Raw genomic sequence first — 17,284 nt, 5'->3', positions numbered from 1 at the left:
TAAATTAATATAATTATGAATTATTCATTAAATGCTAAGTATAATATTGTTATATAATTATAATTAAGATAATTTTCTGAAATAAATTTAAAAGAGATTAGTATAATTATAATAAAGAGATTATCTTAAATTAGTATAATTATGTATCATTCATTACATACTAATTATAATATAATTATATCAATTAAAGATAATTTTTAAAAATAAATTTAAAAGAGAGAAATAATGCAATCATTTTGGAAGAAAAATGGGTTCACGAGAAAGTGACATCTCACTTTTATTAGTTGAAGAAAAACACAATTTTAGTATATTAAATAGAAGTAGATTGGTATAAATTATGATAGATTACATAACATTTTAAAAGAAAATAAAATGAATAAGAAGAAAATAAAAATAAATAGAATAGATAGAAGACTACAATAAAATAAAATAAATGTGAGAGTTTTTTTGGTACATTTCATATCACATTCGTTTCAATAATAATAATAATAAATAAAAATACGTCAACTTGATATCTAAGAAAAAATGATGAGATAAAATCATAATACAATTCTAAAGTAAAAGCTTAAATTAGAGCATAATATCATTACACAACACAAATTAAAAGTAATTTCACACTACAATATATATTACATAACACATATTGAAAGTAATTTCACACTATAATATATCACAAACAGGTAAATGACTTAAATTTAAATACAAAACAGTTTTTATTTATATATACATGATAACATCATGGTCTATAAATACTTCATAGATGACATATCTTATAGAGCTCCGAATGATAAGCACGAAAGTTGGAGAGTGTGTAGTTTGTATCCACGATAGTTGTCTTCTTGCAACGATGCCTCAGAAGAAGAAAAAGAATTGTTGTAAAAGCTATTAAATGAAAGAGTAATTGGTAAACGAATGATATTTTCTTCTAGCATACATGGTCTTTTATAGTGGTAAAATAAAAATGGAAGGAATCAAATTTTATATTTTTATATTAGGAATAGAATTTGATATTTATTCTAATAAAATTATTATTATTATCAATATAAATAGATTAACAACTTGCCACTAATAAAATCATTGGATAATAAATAAGAATTAGAAGGATATGAATATAATTAAAATATTTAAAAATATTTTTGATTGATAATTAGTTTAATGATGCATTAAATATTGATTTTATATAATTATAATAAAGATATTTTTTTAAGTGAGTATAATTATGTATTATTCATTAAAATAATAAAAAATATTTCTAATTAATAATTGATAAGTAGTTTAATAATAAATTAAATATTGATTTTATATAATTAAAATAAAGATATTTTCCTAAATTAGTATAATTATGCATTATTCATTAAATGCATTCATTTTGGAGGGAAAATGGGTTCACGAGAAAGTGACACCTCACTTTCATTAGTCGGGAAAAAACCCAGTTTCAGTGAAGACAACTCGATGAGGTATTTCATGGATGTGATGCATTGTAAATGATTGTGGCAAAAGACAATCGAACTGGAACATTAGACGATAAGAATAACTTAGAGTAACAACAAATAAAAAATTATTAAAAGAATAATATAATAGAATGAGTATATGAAAAATATTATAAAAAATTATAAATTGTACCTTAAAAGGATCAACTTCAATAAAAAACGTGAAACTTTTCAAAGTTGGTATGTGTTTTCAAATTTTAAAAGTCTAATATAACCTCATATATTAACTAATTTTTAAATTTAACCCTTAAATTTATGTCTTTTATAATATTTTTAAAGTTTAAAAAGAGTCAAGTATCACTTTTATCCTCAACATTTAGGATAAGTTCCAAAATTGTCCCTAACGTTCGTTCTATTTAAGTTCCTAACGTTTCAAAATTTACTCAATATTGTCCTGTCGTAGGAATCTATTAATAGAATTGACAATGAGACAGAATTGAGACGATTTTGAAATGTTAATAAATTTTAATTTTATCCTTCAATAATATCAATTTTTTACCGTACATAATTATTCAATTATTTTTAACCGTATCTAAGTAAATTAAACTTAATCACATTACTTTTATTTTAAATAAATTTAAATCTCATTTTTATTCTCATCTCCACTTATTGTGAGAAAATATAGTTCCATTGAACATCTACAAAAGTTATTTATATTATTCATTTAGTATTAATTATAATATAATTATAATAAAATAATTTAGAATAGAAAAAAAAATTTATTCATTTTGGAGGGAAAATGGAGGCATGAGAGATCGACACGTCACCTTTAGTAGCCGAGGGAAAACCCAGTTTTAGTATATTAAGTAGATAAATTATATAATTTTATTTTTAAAAAAATTACAAGAGTATATAAATTAAGAATAAAATTGTTACTCAATTATAATAAATACATTATAAGATAATTATAAGTTAAAGTTGTGAACAAATTTGTAAAAGATTAAAAATATTTAAGAATAAGTTTATAAATATTCAGGGCAATTATTTACCATAATAAATAAAATGACTTCTAATATTACTAATATATACAATTTGTAACTAGATACTAAAATACATTTTTTTTGTAAACTAGCTAAACCGCGATAGGGAATCCGTGATTTACAAATACACGTAAACTGCTACAGGAGTGTCGCGGTTTACGTTCTAGGCCAAAATTAACATAATCCGTGATAGGGGTGTCGCAGTTTATGTGTGAATGAGTAATGTGCATAAACCGCGACAGTTTACATCATTTATGAAAAAAATGCATTTTAGTATCCATTTTGTAAATTGTGTATATTGGTAATATTGGAAGCCACTTTATTTATTATGGTAAATTGTCCAAATATTCATAATTAATTCATAAACCAATGATGCAGTCTTGGTGAGATAGGCTAAAAGATAAGGTGATAATAACTATTGGAGGCTGAATTTTAAAAGAAATAAAGTATTTTTTTGTAAAGTTTTAATAATATCAAAATTTAATATACTTTATACAAGGAGTTCAAATTCATCAACAATTTAAAAAAAAATCAATACATAGAATGAGAATAATAGAGTCTTGTGGTGCTAATGACTAATGAGAAACTGCATGATCACCAAAATAATATATGTGTGTAACTATGACAATAATTATAGAGATGTAACCTTATATACGGTACTCGAGATGGAATAATACAATAAAAGGTAGAAACAACTTAGCAAGAGTTATTGTAGTCCTAGTATTTAGTGGAAGAACTTTTTTTTTGATTTGATGTTAGAACTTATATTAGGTGTGATTTTTTTTTATTTCGGATATTTTTATATTAATAGTGATGTATTATTCTTGATCATTATTCTTAATAGCAATACCAAAGGAGATATGACTGAAATGTAAAATTTGTTTTGCATCTTCTCTTTCGGTTTCGAATCGAATTTGTAACCAACAATTGAAAAAAAAAAACAATTCATATAAAAAGATAATAAATTTGTAGAGAAATAGAAATGTGTAAAAATTATATATTATTAAACAAATTTTAAAATTATACATAATCAACTTAGGGTCTAAAAAATTTCTGAATAAAAAACATTTATGGTTGCACCTTTATAAGAATATTATTAGATTTAAAAAAATTAACTCTTAAAAAGGAATGTAATAAATAATTCACAACATTAAGCTAATTTAATTAAGCACATAATTACCTTCATAAATTTCAAATTCTAAACTTAAATTCAAAGAAAAATTAATTGCAAACAACAAATCAAACATTTAAGTTTATTCATACTTAGGGGTGTCCATGGATCGGATCCGATCTGCATATCCGTAGTGTTTATCCGAATCCGATCCGAAAAATACGGATATGGATCGAATCCGCAAGGTTTTCGGATCGGATCGGATCGGATCCGCACACTAATCGGATCGGATTGCGGATTTTGTGTTGGTATTCGCATATCCGATCCGCATATCCGTGTATCCACAAAATTAAAGAAATAAATAAATAAATATTCTTTTTATGTTTTATTTCAATTAATAATGATCATATATGTTATATTATTTTAATTTATTATTTAAGAAAAGTATGTTTAATATTATTTTAAGAGTAAACATATTTAAAAGAATAGAAAAAATGAATTTTATTGATATTTTTTTAATAAAAATAAACCTTTAAAAATATTTTTGTGTTTTGCGGATATATCCGATATCCGATCCGATCCGATCCGCAAATGTGCGGATCGGATCCAACCTTAAAAGCTGCGTATATTGGATCCGATCCGATCCGATGATTTTAATGCGGATCGGATCGAATTTTTTGCCATATCCGATCCGATCCGATCCGCGGACACCCCTATTCATACACCAAAGAAGGAAAAAAACAAATAGAAAGGGTGTTTATAAGTTTATTCCAAGGCATCAAAGTTCTTAATCACTTACCTCAAAGTTAGACCCATATCTTATTATTCTTATGCAATTGATAGGGAATTCTAAATAATGAAAAATCTTCTAAAATATAAAAATAAAAACATTAACCAAAATATATTTTAATAATCGGGCCTGCTACACATACAAGTAAAAATGCCCTACAAGTTTTACAAGTTTTCAGTCCAGATTTCATTCACACGCGCAGTCACTCACTTTGAATGGAGCGTAAAATACACGTGCGCTACTCAACGGTTGCGCTTCGCGAAAAGCGCTCCTTAATGGCACACTCTTCCACTTCTCCAAGCCCTTCGAAGAAAACACAAACTGTTCATTTTTTAGCAACATTGCAAACTGCAGAGATATAACTCGTCGCGAAGAATAGAACTCTCCATCAACACAAAATAGAACTCTCCATCAAAAGACGAAGTTATAATACTCAAGGTACGTTACGTTACTATTTTACTCATCTTGTATATTTTCCACATTTCGAAATCGAAGAACTAGGTTATACTGTTCTTCTATGTTCTTCTCGGTTTTACTGTTCTTCTTGTTCTAGGTCTCATTTTACAGTTTTTAATGTTTTACTTGTTCTAGGTTTTACTGTTATTCTTGGTTCTAGGTTATACTGTTCTTTTTAGTTGTTCTAGGTGTTACTATTATTGTTGTTCTAGTTCTTCTGGTAACTGATTTTTGAGAGTATATTGCGTAATTTGGTGGGTGTATATGGAGTAATTTGTTGGGTGTATATGGCATAATTTGTTGGGTGTATATTTATGAACTGATATACTGTAATATAGTCAACAGTTGCAATTGTTCTAATATTTGCTTGTCCATGGGTGTATATTGCTTGACCTTGTATATTAATGCATGTTTGAGTGATATCCGACTGATATCTATGAGTGTATCTGACTCATATCTATGGGTGTATCTTACTGATATCTATGGGTGTATCTGAATCATATCTATGGGTGTATTTTTCATTTAAAAAAAATGGCAGGCAAAAACCAAGCTGCAAAAAATGTAAAAACAAATATATGTCTTAGATGAAATCAATTTTATGTAATAGAAATATATCTGACTATAATTTTGCTTTGTTTACAGCAAACCAAAGACTTTAAGTGTGCAACCCATTTGTTAAATGAGAAATTCAGAAACATGAGCGAGGAGAAGAAAACAATTGTTAGGAATTTGAGATTTGGTGTCCTGATGCACATCCCGCCACTAAGGGTGCATCACCAAATATTAAGGGAGTTAGCTAACTCCTTTAAATTAGGGGAAAACAGACTCGAAACGGGCTACAGTTTGTTTAAAGTAACACCAAAAAAATAGGGGCTGCGCTTGGCATCAATGCGTCAGGTAACTCGCTACAAACATAGGTGTATATGAGCCATATTCAGGTGTATTTCAATTGATGCTTGGGTGTATTTGAACTGATTTTCATACTATATTATTTTCCTTTTTTTAGGAGATCTATTTCCTCAAAAAGTCAATTATAAGAATCTTTCTAAAGATGACAAACAAATTTTTAGAAGATTCCAGGGTAAGATCCTCAAAAATCTGACAGATGAGATGATGGCTATTGCCGTTGATAATGAACATGATCGCCTAATGTTCAAGAGAATTTTCATCCTCTATATACAAATGGCGTTCCTATTACCAACGACAATAAATAAAATCTCACCTGTGCACCTGGCACCAATTTTCGCGATGGATACAATAACAGAGCGGAACTGGGGATGACATGTTTTGAGTTTTATCATCAAGGGCATAACAGATTACAAGATGAAAAAAAAAGGCAATTGATGACTGTCTCTTTGCCCTGATGATAATTTACTTTCATTTATCAAAAAATAAAGACAAGAAGAGGGCAGAAAGACCTCCAGAATCCTGGATTGCCAACTAGACTAAGGAGCAGTTGGTTGAAAGAATGAGTGTAGAAATGGAGGATCATATGATAAGTGAACAAAATATTTTGGGTGTATTTTATTTACCTGAATGCTGCTAACTAAAATTTCTAATGTTTCAGGAGATTGTAAAGATGGCCGACACAAAGGAAAAAATGAAAGAAATAAAGAAAAAAGAAAAAAAAAGAAGAAACAAAAAAAACAAAAAAAGAAAGGCAAGTTCAACATCATCATCTGAGACTGAAACAACTGAAAGTGACCATTATACTTCTGAGTCTGAGACTGAGGACGACTCAGAGGATTCAACAAGAAAACAACCCAACCGAAAAGCCAAAAAGTAAGTAACATACTTGGGTGTATTTTGTTTATCAAGTTGGGTGTATTTTATTTATCCAGTTGGATGTATTTTGTTTATCAAGTTGTATGTATTTTATTTATCAAGTTGGGTGTACTTTGTTCATTCATTTGGATGTATCTTGTGTATTCATTTGGGTGTATTTTATCCATTTTATTATGTTTTTAAATAATGATTGTTTGCCTTCCAGAATGGAGTCCAAAAAAGAAAGAAGATTCAGGAGGATTTTGATGCAGAATCTGAATCAACTGATGAGTAATGTTCTGAAATTATTACTCCTTTCCTTTGGGTTTATTATCAAGATTTCATGTATTAACAGAGTGTCTCTGATTAACTTATAGAAGCAAAGAATCATCACTAGTGGAGAAGCAAAAAACAAAGAAAAAGACTCAGAGAACACCAAAAAAGTAAACACTTCTTTGGATAGTGTTCTGTGATCAGATTAATTTTGTATTTCTGATTCATACTTATTTTTTTCCCCAAGACACAATCCAAAAAAAAAGGTCATTGTGGAGGATTCATCTCATGAGCAAGCTCAATCCTATCATGGTACAGTACTTTCTAAGCTATATTACCGTCTATCATCAAAATTATATTTGTTAACATGTTCTTTTATGCATATACTGTCATATCTGAAATTGGAACTTAAGAATTAGATGAATTCTTAAGGGAAAACAATGAAAAATCTGCTGCACAAGGGTATGTCTTGTTGTGGTGTATATTTCAGATTTTAGGGTGTTTTTTTTTTGCTAATAATTGTTTCTTGTTTCACAAGGAGAAGGAAGCCAACCTGCGATCGACGGAAGGTCACTATGTCTCATCTGAAATGTAAGAAGCTTTATTTGATAAAATCTTGTTATCATGATTTAACAGTATGGTATTTTTTGTGAATAACATGTACTCTATTATGTTTAGAATACCAGACGTAAACTTGGGAAGTGATGATCCTTCCTCTCAATGACACACAGAACAAAGTAGCATAAACAAACCGGCAGAGAGCATGTAATTTCTCTTCAAATAACCGTTGCTTTTATTCTTTTATTACCTTCTACTTCTAATTCTGTATATATTTTTTTAGAAAAAAAGCTCTTTATTGTTTTATTCGAGAAAAAAAAAGGCAGGAAAAAAAGCAAAAACTACAAGTATGTAAGTTCTCAAAAAACAAAGTCTGTCTTTCTTTTGAATTATTCAGGTGTATTTTTTACTTTCTTCGGGTGTATTTTAGGTTGAGTCTGTTTGAAGAGAATATGATGGTTGTGAGGGAAGAGACACAATCTAAAGGGCTTGCAATGTGAGTTTTTCAAAAATATTTCAACCTTGTAACATTTTTATTTTCAAAGGCATTCTTAACCTTTTATTTTTCTTCTTGTTTAGAGTTCCGATTCAAGTTTGTCTACCACTGTCCCAAACAACCTCTATGCTGAAAAATGAACAAACGCCTGAGACAGAAAATGAACCAACCCCTCTGCTACAAATTGAAGGAACTACAAAAAGGTAATAAATAATATTGGGTGTATATTTGGTTATAGTTTGGGTGTATATTGCCCCTGTTAGGGTGTATATTTTCACGATTGATCCAGGACTAGCTTTTTACATCATGATTAATTTTATGTAACGTGCAGCACTCCTGAACCCCCCAACAACTTGAAGAAAGCACACCCACACTTCCCCCAGCTCCATCTAAAATGTAAGTTCATCAAAGTAAAATCAATGTTTGGTTATCATCCGTATATTCTTATTCTTATAATACGTTATACATGATCACGCAGTAATCCAGCCCCAGAAGATGCTGCTGCACTGTTGATGATGGCATGGACAGCATCGTATATTCCTAAAGCAGATCCGTTGCCATCATTTAGCCTTGGCTTAACTAATTCAAGCCAAGAAGAAATAGCAACGCAAGAGGGGGCGTCAACGCAAGAAGGAGGGAGGGAAAAAACTCCAGAAACCCCAAAATTGCTAGAACAATTAGGGAATTTGGTGGAAAAAATAGCAAGTAGTGGGGTGAAAGCAGAAAGTAAAAGTCCATAAATTCAAAAGGAGAGTGGCGGAGAAAGTTCTGGAAAGTTTGAAACTCCTGCGAGAATAAATCAGAATACGGCTGAGATAAAAGTGAAATGCTACATCTGGGGGACGCGATTGAAGAAATACGCAGATGGCAGAACTAATGAGTATGACAACGTGTGCACTCTGATTGCCCAAGATAAATACATTTTGACAAGAATGCACCTTGCATCACTCAAAGCAGAAAGTTATATAGAAGTTGAGGTAATATTAGAATAACATTAATGTTTTTACACCAAAGTTAACTGCAATGTTTATTAATGTAAATTGATTTCGGCATATTTTTCTAGATTGTATCTGCCATGTGCCTCATCCTCAACCAGCAAAATGATAAAAGGTTTCAAGAAGAAGTATAATGTCTCTCCCCTGATATTGTGGTAAGTGTTACTTCTATGAATTTTGGGTGTATTTTATGTATTCCTTAGGTTGTATTTTCTTTGATCAACTGGGTCTGTTTTTGTATTCATTTGGGTGTATTTTTTACGTTTAATTGGGTGTAAGTTGTGTATTTATTTGGGTTTATTTAAAGTATTCAGTTGGGTGTATTTTCAGTATTTCATTTGTTGTTTCACAATTGTTACAGAACATGGCCATTGCGAAGCATCCAAAGGGGGAATTCATATCACCTAAAACCAATAAAGAATTCAGGGTGGAAGACTACCCAATGTTTATTCCCTTCATAGATGCAAAAAAATTAACATCATATCCATATGTAAGTTTTCATTTGTAAAATTTGTTAGTACCATTCTTTACTTATATGCCAAATAAAATAAAATACTGTTGAAATGTGGCCATGCTTCAGATTTTTGCACCTGTTTGCCACTCAAACCATTGGTGGTTATGGCTGATTGATACAAGAAAGCAGAGATTTTATATACTCGACCCGTATCACACGAAATGTCCAGCCGATGAGAGAAATGAGCTTAATAAATTTATTGTAAGTTGGCTCTGTGTTCTTTATTTTAATAGTTGGGTGTATTTCAATTCAATATAAGGTGTATGTATGTTTTGCTTTGGGTGTAAGTATGTTCTCCTTTGGGTGAATTTCCTTCGGGTGTATTACTGATTTGTTTTATTTTTTAAGGGATATGTAATTTCAAGAATGAGAGTATATGCTGGCGGGGCACCTCTGAAGAGAAAGGAGAAGGAGAAGAAAATTACACCACCATACGTTAACATCTCAGGCCAAAAGACAAGGTATAAATTTATGACTATGAATATTAAACTTTCCTAAATGTGATTTGTAATTTATTTTCTTCGTTTTCAGCTATGAATGTGCTATTTATGTTATGAAGTAGCTTGAGTTAATTGAGCCCGAAAACATTAAAAGAGCGAAGTATGAGTGGGAGAATTGGACACAGGTAACTGTCTTTAAAACTATATAACTCGGTATTATTTTACTGAATTAATATTGTTGTTTAAACAGAATAGTCTTTTTAATTGTAGGACGAGGTGGACCACTATAGAGTAGAATATGCTTCTCGGATACTATTCAGTGAAATAAATAAAGATAGAGCTGAAGCAATTAGAGGGAGTAATGCAATAAGACTGTCCAAGCCATCCTCAGTATTATTGAGTTCATTTTGTCAGATAGATTCTAATGATATAGAAACTGAGTAATGTAACTGCTAGCTAGTTTGTAAATTGAATACATGGTGTAAAAATTTGCCAATTATAAACAACTTCTATTCAATGAAATTTTTTTCCATAGTTAAACTGTCTGTGCTGTATTCAAAAGCTCTGTATTATAAAGGAAAAATATGAAGGAAAACATCAAATCAGATATAAACACAAATTATAAAATTTTACACCCAAGAAAAGTTTAATATACACCCAATATTGCTTAATAAACACCCAAACTTCTACCCCCTAAACCCTAAACCCTAAACCCAAAACCCTAAAAACCATAAAACCATAAATCCTAAAACCCTAAACCCTAAAAACCAAAACCCTAAACCATAAACCCTAAATCCTAAAACCCTAAACCCTAAAACCATAAATCCTAAACCCTAAACCCTAATGTGTGTGTGTGTGTGTGTGTAAAATGTCAAACACAAGAAAATTCACAAATACACCCAAAAGAACAGTACTTTTACACCCATATTCTGTAACTATACACCCAAAGAGTTATCCGCTACTGCTGGTACCCTGAACTAATAATTCATAACACGTCCTTGATATTGGCTAGAATTTGAATGCACCACTGATCCAGCATCAAAGAGGTTTAACTGAATATAACAAACTCACATATTAGCTAAACTATTAACGACAAAATTAAACTCATTTACCACATATTTAAAAAACATCACTTTTACCTCGTTTAAAGCTTTCGTTTTCTTCTTCTTTGAGGCATTTTTAATATGTTTGTCCAACTTTGAACCTAGCCTATTTTTTGGACGTCCTCTTGTTCTAATCCTTGGAGGGCTTTGAAGCTCGTTAACGGATTCCAAGTTGGCGTCTTCGTGAGATAAAGAAGATGTCGCCTTCCTTTTGGCTTTCAATTCTTCCATCTCAACCATGACGGTATCGTACGCACGGTGCAGAATTGTAGTCAGCTCCTCCGATTCTGATGCAAATTCACAAATATTTTGCGAATGAAAAACCAATTTGTCAAACCTCTTACTTCTTGGCTCCAACAGTGGCTCGTTGTGGCTGCTCTTGATGTGTGTGTGTCGCTTCTTTACCTTCTTGCTCCATCGTTCCAGTATATATCTAGGTGACACTTGGCTTACTTGTTCAAAGTTTAACACGCTTAGTGCGTGACGGCACAATATCCCTCTTGACTCGAATAATAAGCATTGACATTTTACCTCGGCTGCTATTGAGTCGTAAGTAACCACAAACTTGTTGAATATTGAGCTGGAAACTTGTTCTCCAACTTCGTATACTGAATAGCCTAGAGCAGAATTCGTTAATCTAGTGATGCAGTTCGCCTTTCCTCTGAATTGTGCTTAGACTTTTCTAAACTTTTGATGAGTGTACACATCTTAAAACTGAGCTTCAATGGAGGATTTGGTTGCACACGGTATGACTGTATGAAAATCTGCAGCATCTGATTCTCTCTCTGCTTGCTCCCTGCTTCCGAGGCAATTATCGTATTGTTTGACAAATTGAATAAGCGAGTTGTTCCGGGTAATAAACTTGTTAAAAAATGAATGCATGCTCTCACTCCTTTGTGTGCTTCTCATGCCTACCCAGAAGTGGTGATCCAGATAGATTGGAACCCATATATGACGGTTTTCATAGAGATCTGCAGAATACACCCAAAAATAGACTATAAATACACCCGAAAGAAATTAAAATTACACATCTGCTGCAGATTTTAAACAAACATTACCTGAAAGCCACTTGTTGTCCACAATACCAAAATTTAGTAGAAAATCATTCAAATTCCTATCAAATGAGTCTTTACTATGAGAGTTTCAAACAACTTAGCTCATTTCTTATTCAATTTCTGCATGTCCCTTGTACCCGTTTAATTTGCTTGGAATCTTCTTCATAATGTGCCAAATACACCAACGGTGAATTTTTGTTGGCATACAAGCCTCTAAAGCCATTTTCATTGATGCGCATTGATCGGTGAGAAATCCTTTCGGAGCATTTCCTCCCATGCAACGAAGCTAACATTGAAATAACCATTTGAATGATTCAATTTCTTTATTTTTCATCAAAGAGCATCCAAGAAGTGTTGACTGACTGTGGTGATTCACCCCGACAAAAGAACTATAAACCAAATTATACCTGAAATAAATTACCATAGTGCAGAATAAAAAATCATTAGGTACACCCAACAAATGCTTTGTATACACCCAAAAACACCCAATATACACTTCTACCGTGGATTCATAAAATTACATTAATTTAGCATCATAAACAAGGACAGTTTGTTACCTGTTTGTACTGTAGGTGGTGTCAAATGAAATAACATCTCCGAAATACTCAAAGGCAGCTCTACTTCTTGCATCGGCCCAAAAAACCAGCTTAATCGATTGATCCTCCTCGAGCTCAAGCTCAAAAAAGAAATTTTGATTCTTCTCTTTTATTCTTAACAAATATTTTCCAAATTCCTTTGCATCTTCTTGTTAAAAAATATTACGCACTTCTCTTGTAATGTAATTCATCACATCCTTTTCAATAAAATTTAACTCGCGGTGACCCCTGGCAGCCGCAACAAATGATTGGTAACTTTTGCTTGGTCTAATACCAGCCTCCTCGTTATTCTCTATTGTACGACGAATGGACATGCTTAGTTTCCTGTGCTGTTTGAGCATCTCTGCTTTACTTGGACAGCAGGGGTGTGAATGATCCAGCACAACCTTTGAAATGATCCAAGCACCAACTTCTTTCAATGAGTGTATATAAATTCTTGCAGGACAGTTTAAACTGGCTGTCAGATTCATCTTCTCAGTCAGAGATATTTTAGATTTCCATTTTTTCTCTCTGCTACATGTAATCAATTGATTCTTAATCTCGTTTCCCTTCCTATTTGTGCTCCAAACTCTTGTAGAAAACCCTGCAGCCTTGGCGTAGTTCCTGTAAAATTTTTCAGCATCTTCAAGGGTGGTAAAGGTCATTCCAACCTTGGGAACAAACTGGTCATCAACAACAGAGAGAGACTGCAGAATACACCATGTCAGAAATAAAGAATACACCCAATCATGTCTGATCTAATACACCCGAACGACAACAACTCAACTAAAATAGGAAGAAACTGGTCATCAAGAACAGAGAGAGGCTGCAGAATACACCAAGTCAAAAACAAAAAATACACCAAATCATGTCTGATATAATACACCCAAACGACAACAACTCAACTAAAATAACAAAAAAAAGCCATAAACTGTAAATACACCCACACTTCTCCTAAAAATACACCAAAAAAAATTTGATCTACACCCGAGCGTCTGCTATAAATTGCAGATAATTAATCAAAACTAATACATTACATTCAAGCCACAGATTTATGTTCACGTGTTAGTTTCACAGTCAATGTTCATAAATTATTCAGCTACACAATGCTATACAAATAACTGCAACAAAATTCAGAGTAATCGTATGTAAATCAAACCTTAGGAACTTCGTTAGATTCAAAATCATAATCCACTTCGCCCTGATTCAGCTGACAATCTGAGGTTGAATCATCCATTATCTTCAAAACGAGTTCAAACTTTGATTTCAGAAAACAAAAAATCGAATAGAAAACGAAGTTGGAGTTACAGAGAGAGGAACTAACGTCAATGACGAAGAACAAACCAGTGAGAAAGTAGGAGAAAAGAACGATCGAAAAACTAGGGGAAGACGCGCGAGAAGAAGAACGAGCAAATTTGGAAAGGAGAACAAAGAAGGAAACAAATCTTTTAAATTTGGTAGTTATATATACGCGAGATCTTTATATAGCGCGTGTAAGGGACGTAGCAGTTACAGCGTGTTTTGGGGAAGAGGGTTAGGGGTTAATTGACTTATAATACTTACAAGCCCTAATCGCTTGTATACAGAGCTTTTCCGTTTAATAATACCATATCAGAACAGACAATAATACGTTGAACAATGTACCACTCAATCTCCATAGCCAATCCATAAAACCATACAAAATATTTCAAGATGCAATCCCTTGTACTTAATCATTCTTTCATTGATCCATTAAAATAATGGTATAAATGTCCATAATTTTTTACACGCATCCGATTCAATCAAATATAATGGCTAGGTTGAAAAACTTACTCTTAAGTCGAAAAATCTAGAGGCTGAACACAACAATTGAAGAAAGTCACAACAATAGCTGCAGATGAGGCTGAAAAGTGTGAATATACAAAGGCTATGAAGTCATTGAGTGTTCAAGTTATATTCTATTAATAGTTTTTCTCCTATTTTATATTCTATTGTAGCAACATTAATTCAAACTAAGATATACGCAATATTAAGCACGGAACGAAGAACATAATCATGCAGTAGCGATAACATTACCAATCTACGATTGAGAAAAAAAAAAAAAGAAATCCCTTAGAGGAAGCGTGCCTCCTCCTGATAGTAGGAATGTGCCTTTTGAGAGTGATCTGCTACCTGCTTTGAAGGCACATTTTATATAAAAAAAATAGTGAAAATTAAGGTACAATCAACTTTATGTGAAGTTGATAATTTAAATAAGTCAAATCATTTAATATAAGCAGAGACTATAGAATTATTGCACCAAGTCCGTTGCTGGCCACTTCTGGTCTTCCGTGCCATCTATCGCCATTGGATTCATCTCAGCCGCACCAAGCCGTATGCCCATTGTTGTTGATGCCAATATGCATCTCATCGTTCCTCCCTGTCATGTCTCTTCTTCTTCCTTCTGCTTCCCCACAACAAACACCATTTCATAATCCATGTCACCATCAAGCACTCTCCGCTTGACAAAGAGAAGATAGAGACATACAGCTGGAGACAGGCACGGACCCAGTAAGGGCAATGAGGGGGCACTTGCCCCCACTGTTTTTTCATTTTTTTAAAATAGTTATATATAATAATATATTTCTATTTTAAATTTTAAATAATCACACTACAAATAAATTACACACAATTGGTTAAAGTCCAAAATTAACTTTTTTATTTTCTATTATTTTTATTATTATTTAATCTAATTAAATTTAATTTTTGTACCGTTACTCTTTTATTCTCTTAAACTCTTTTTTTATTTTTATATTTTTAATATTTTTTCTATTCTTTGCCTAGTAGTCATTTTCTGTTCATCAAAAGGTAAATTTTAAATTTTTCATATTTTTTATTTAACTTTCTATGACTCTATGTATTTTCCAATTTTATTGTTTTTCTTTTTGATATTTTCAATAACAAATTTTAATTCAAACAATTATATTTTAGATATTAATCTAATATTTCTTTTCATGACTTTATATATTTTATTTTATTCTCAATTTATTCATCTTTATTATTTATTTTCTATTTTTTTCTATTATACGTACTTGTATTGCATATAAATTTTAAAATAAATTAATTAATTTACTAATTTAAAATATATTTTTATTTTTAAAAATAATAAAATAAAATATTTTAATTACAATACATAATTAAATAGATAAATAAAATCTTTCATCTAACATATACTTTTATATACAGATTTAATTTTTCTAGTATTTATATATAATTCTAGTTTTAAATTATAAATACTAGTGTGTCATTAGTTGCTAATGTGACAATTGAATCAGTCTTTTATTATTAAATGTGTATAAAAAAATTAGTTAAGATAACAAATTATTTATAATTTAATTAAAATATTTTAAGTTCAAGTTTTAGAAATAAAAAAATATTTTTTATAAAAATAAAAGTGTTTATTAACTTTTTTTTAATTTTTATATCTTTATATAATTAATAATGTTCAACAAAATTTATTTTAGTGTTTATATTTTTGTCTCTACTTCTAAAATTTTTTAGGTTCGTCATTGGTTGGAGAAGAAAGACATAAGAGGAGATAGAGAAAGAAAGAGGGTTATGGTATGAAGAAATTGAAATTTATTATCTGAGAGATGGTTTGAGTGTTTGATAAATTTGCGCATATTTAAAATTCAAATTGCATGCAGATTTAGTCGAACTTAAAATTTGAAAAAATTTAAAGAGACGGACACTAGGAACATCTTGAAAATGAAGATGAATCCTTGTCCGAATACAAGTTTAGTATATATAGACAAAACAATAAAGACAAATATAAAAATATTATAATATTATGATGTCATTTACGGTTTCATGAATGGTAACTCCTAATGTCATCTGTTCATATAATGTTGTGTAAACTGTGATGTATGTATGAGTTGATTGGATGGTTACAAAGTAAATAACATGAAAAATATATTGAAATGTACCAAGAGGAAGCCATCTAGGATTTCCACTACTTAAGAAACCCTCTTTTTTAAGTTCTGTTATAGGATAGGATAAGATGGGACAACCCATTAAGCATGATCAAGAAAACTTTCAGAAGAATTTGGGTTTGAGTAATCACCGCAGTCGGAAACATAACAACAAAGTAAATCAACAGTTGAATTAATTAAACATACACCATCATATATAATAGTCTGAATCTGAGTCGAGCTTGTGCTTTCTCTTTACAAACAAGAAAGTAGGTAGCTATAAATTCTACTATATACTTGAGGCACCCATTTATTTAAATGAAACCTCAATTCCCTTCATTTTGACTTTATTTCTTCGGAAACCACAAACATCACAGCGAAAGGGACCACCTTCGATACATACAACTCAAAAGTGCAGTGTCTCTAACAATAATATTTGATGGTAACAAAGAAAAACTTAGCGTTGGCTTTTTATGAATTAGGCCATAAACATTCACTTGTTGTAATGTCACATTGCCAACAATAGATACGGAAACACTTCCTCAAGCTTCTGTAGGAATGCAAACAAATCAGTAAACACAAAAATAATAAAGAAACTTACAAGCAAAATCAATGGGACGGAAATGATGATTTATCTCATCATTAGCCCAAGGCCCATCGAAAATATGGATCTACCCGTTTAATACAAAAAAGATAGAGACTCTAACATTAGAAGAAAAAAAAAACAATATTTCATCTTGTGAACATTACGCTTG

The sequence above is a fragment of the Arachis duranensis genome, chromosome 8, assembly GCF_000817695.3.
Source record: "Arachis duranensis cultivar V14167 chromosome 8, aradu.V14167.gnm2.J7QH, whole genome shotgun sequence".
In the NCBI taxonomy this organism is placed as follows: Eukaryota; Viridiplantae; Streptophyta; class Magnoliopsida; order Fabales; family Fabaceae; genus Arachis; species Arachis duranensis.
This window is presented reverse-complemented; position numbering follows the sequence as displayed.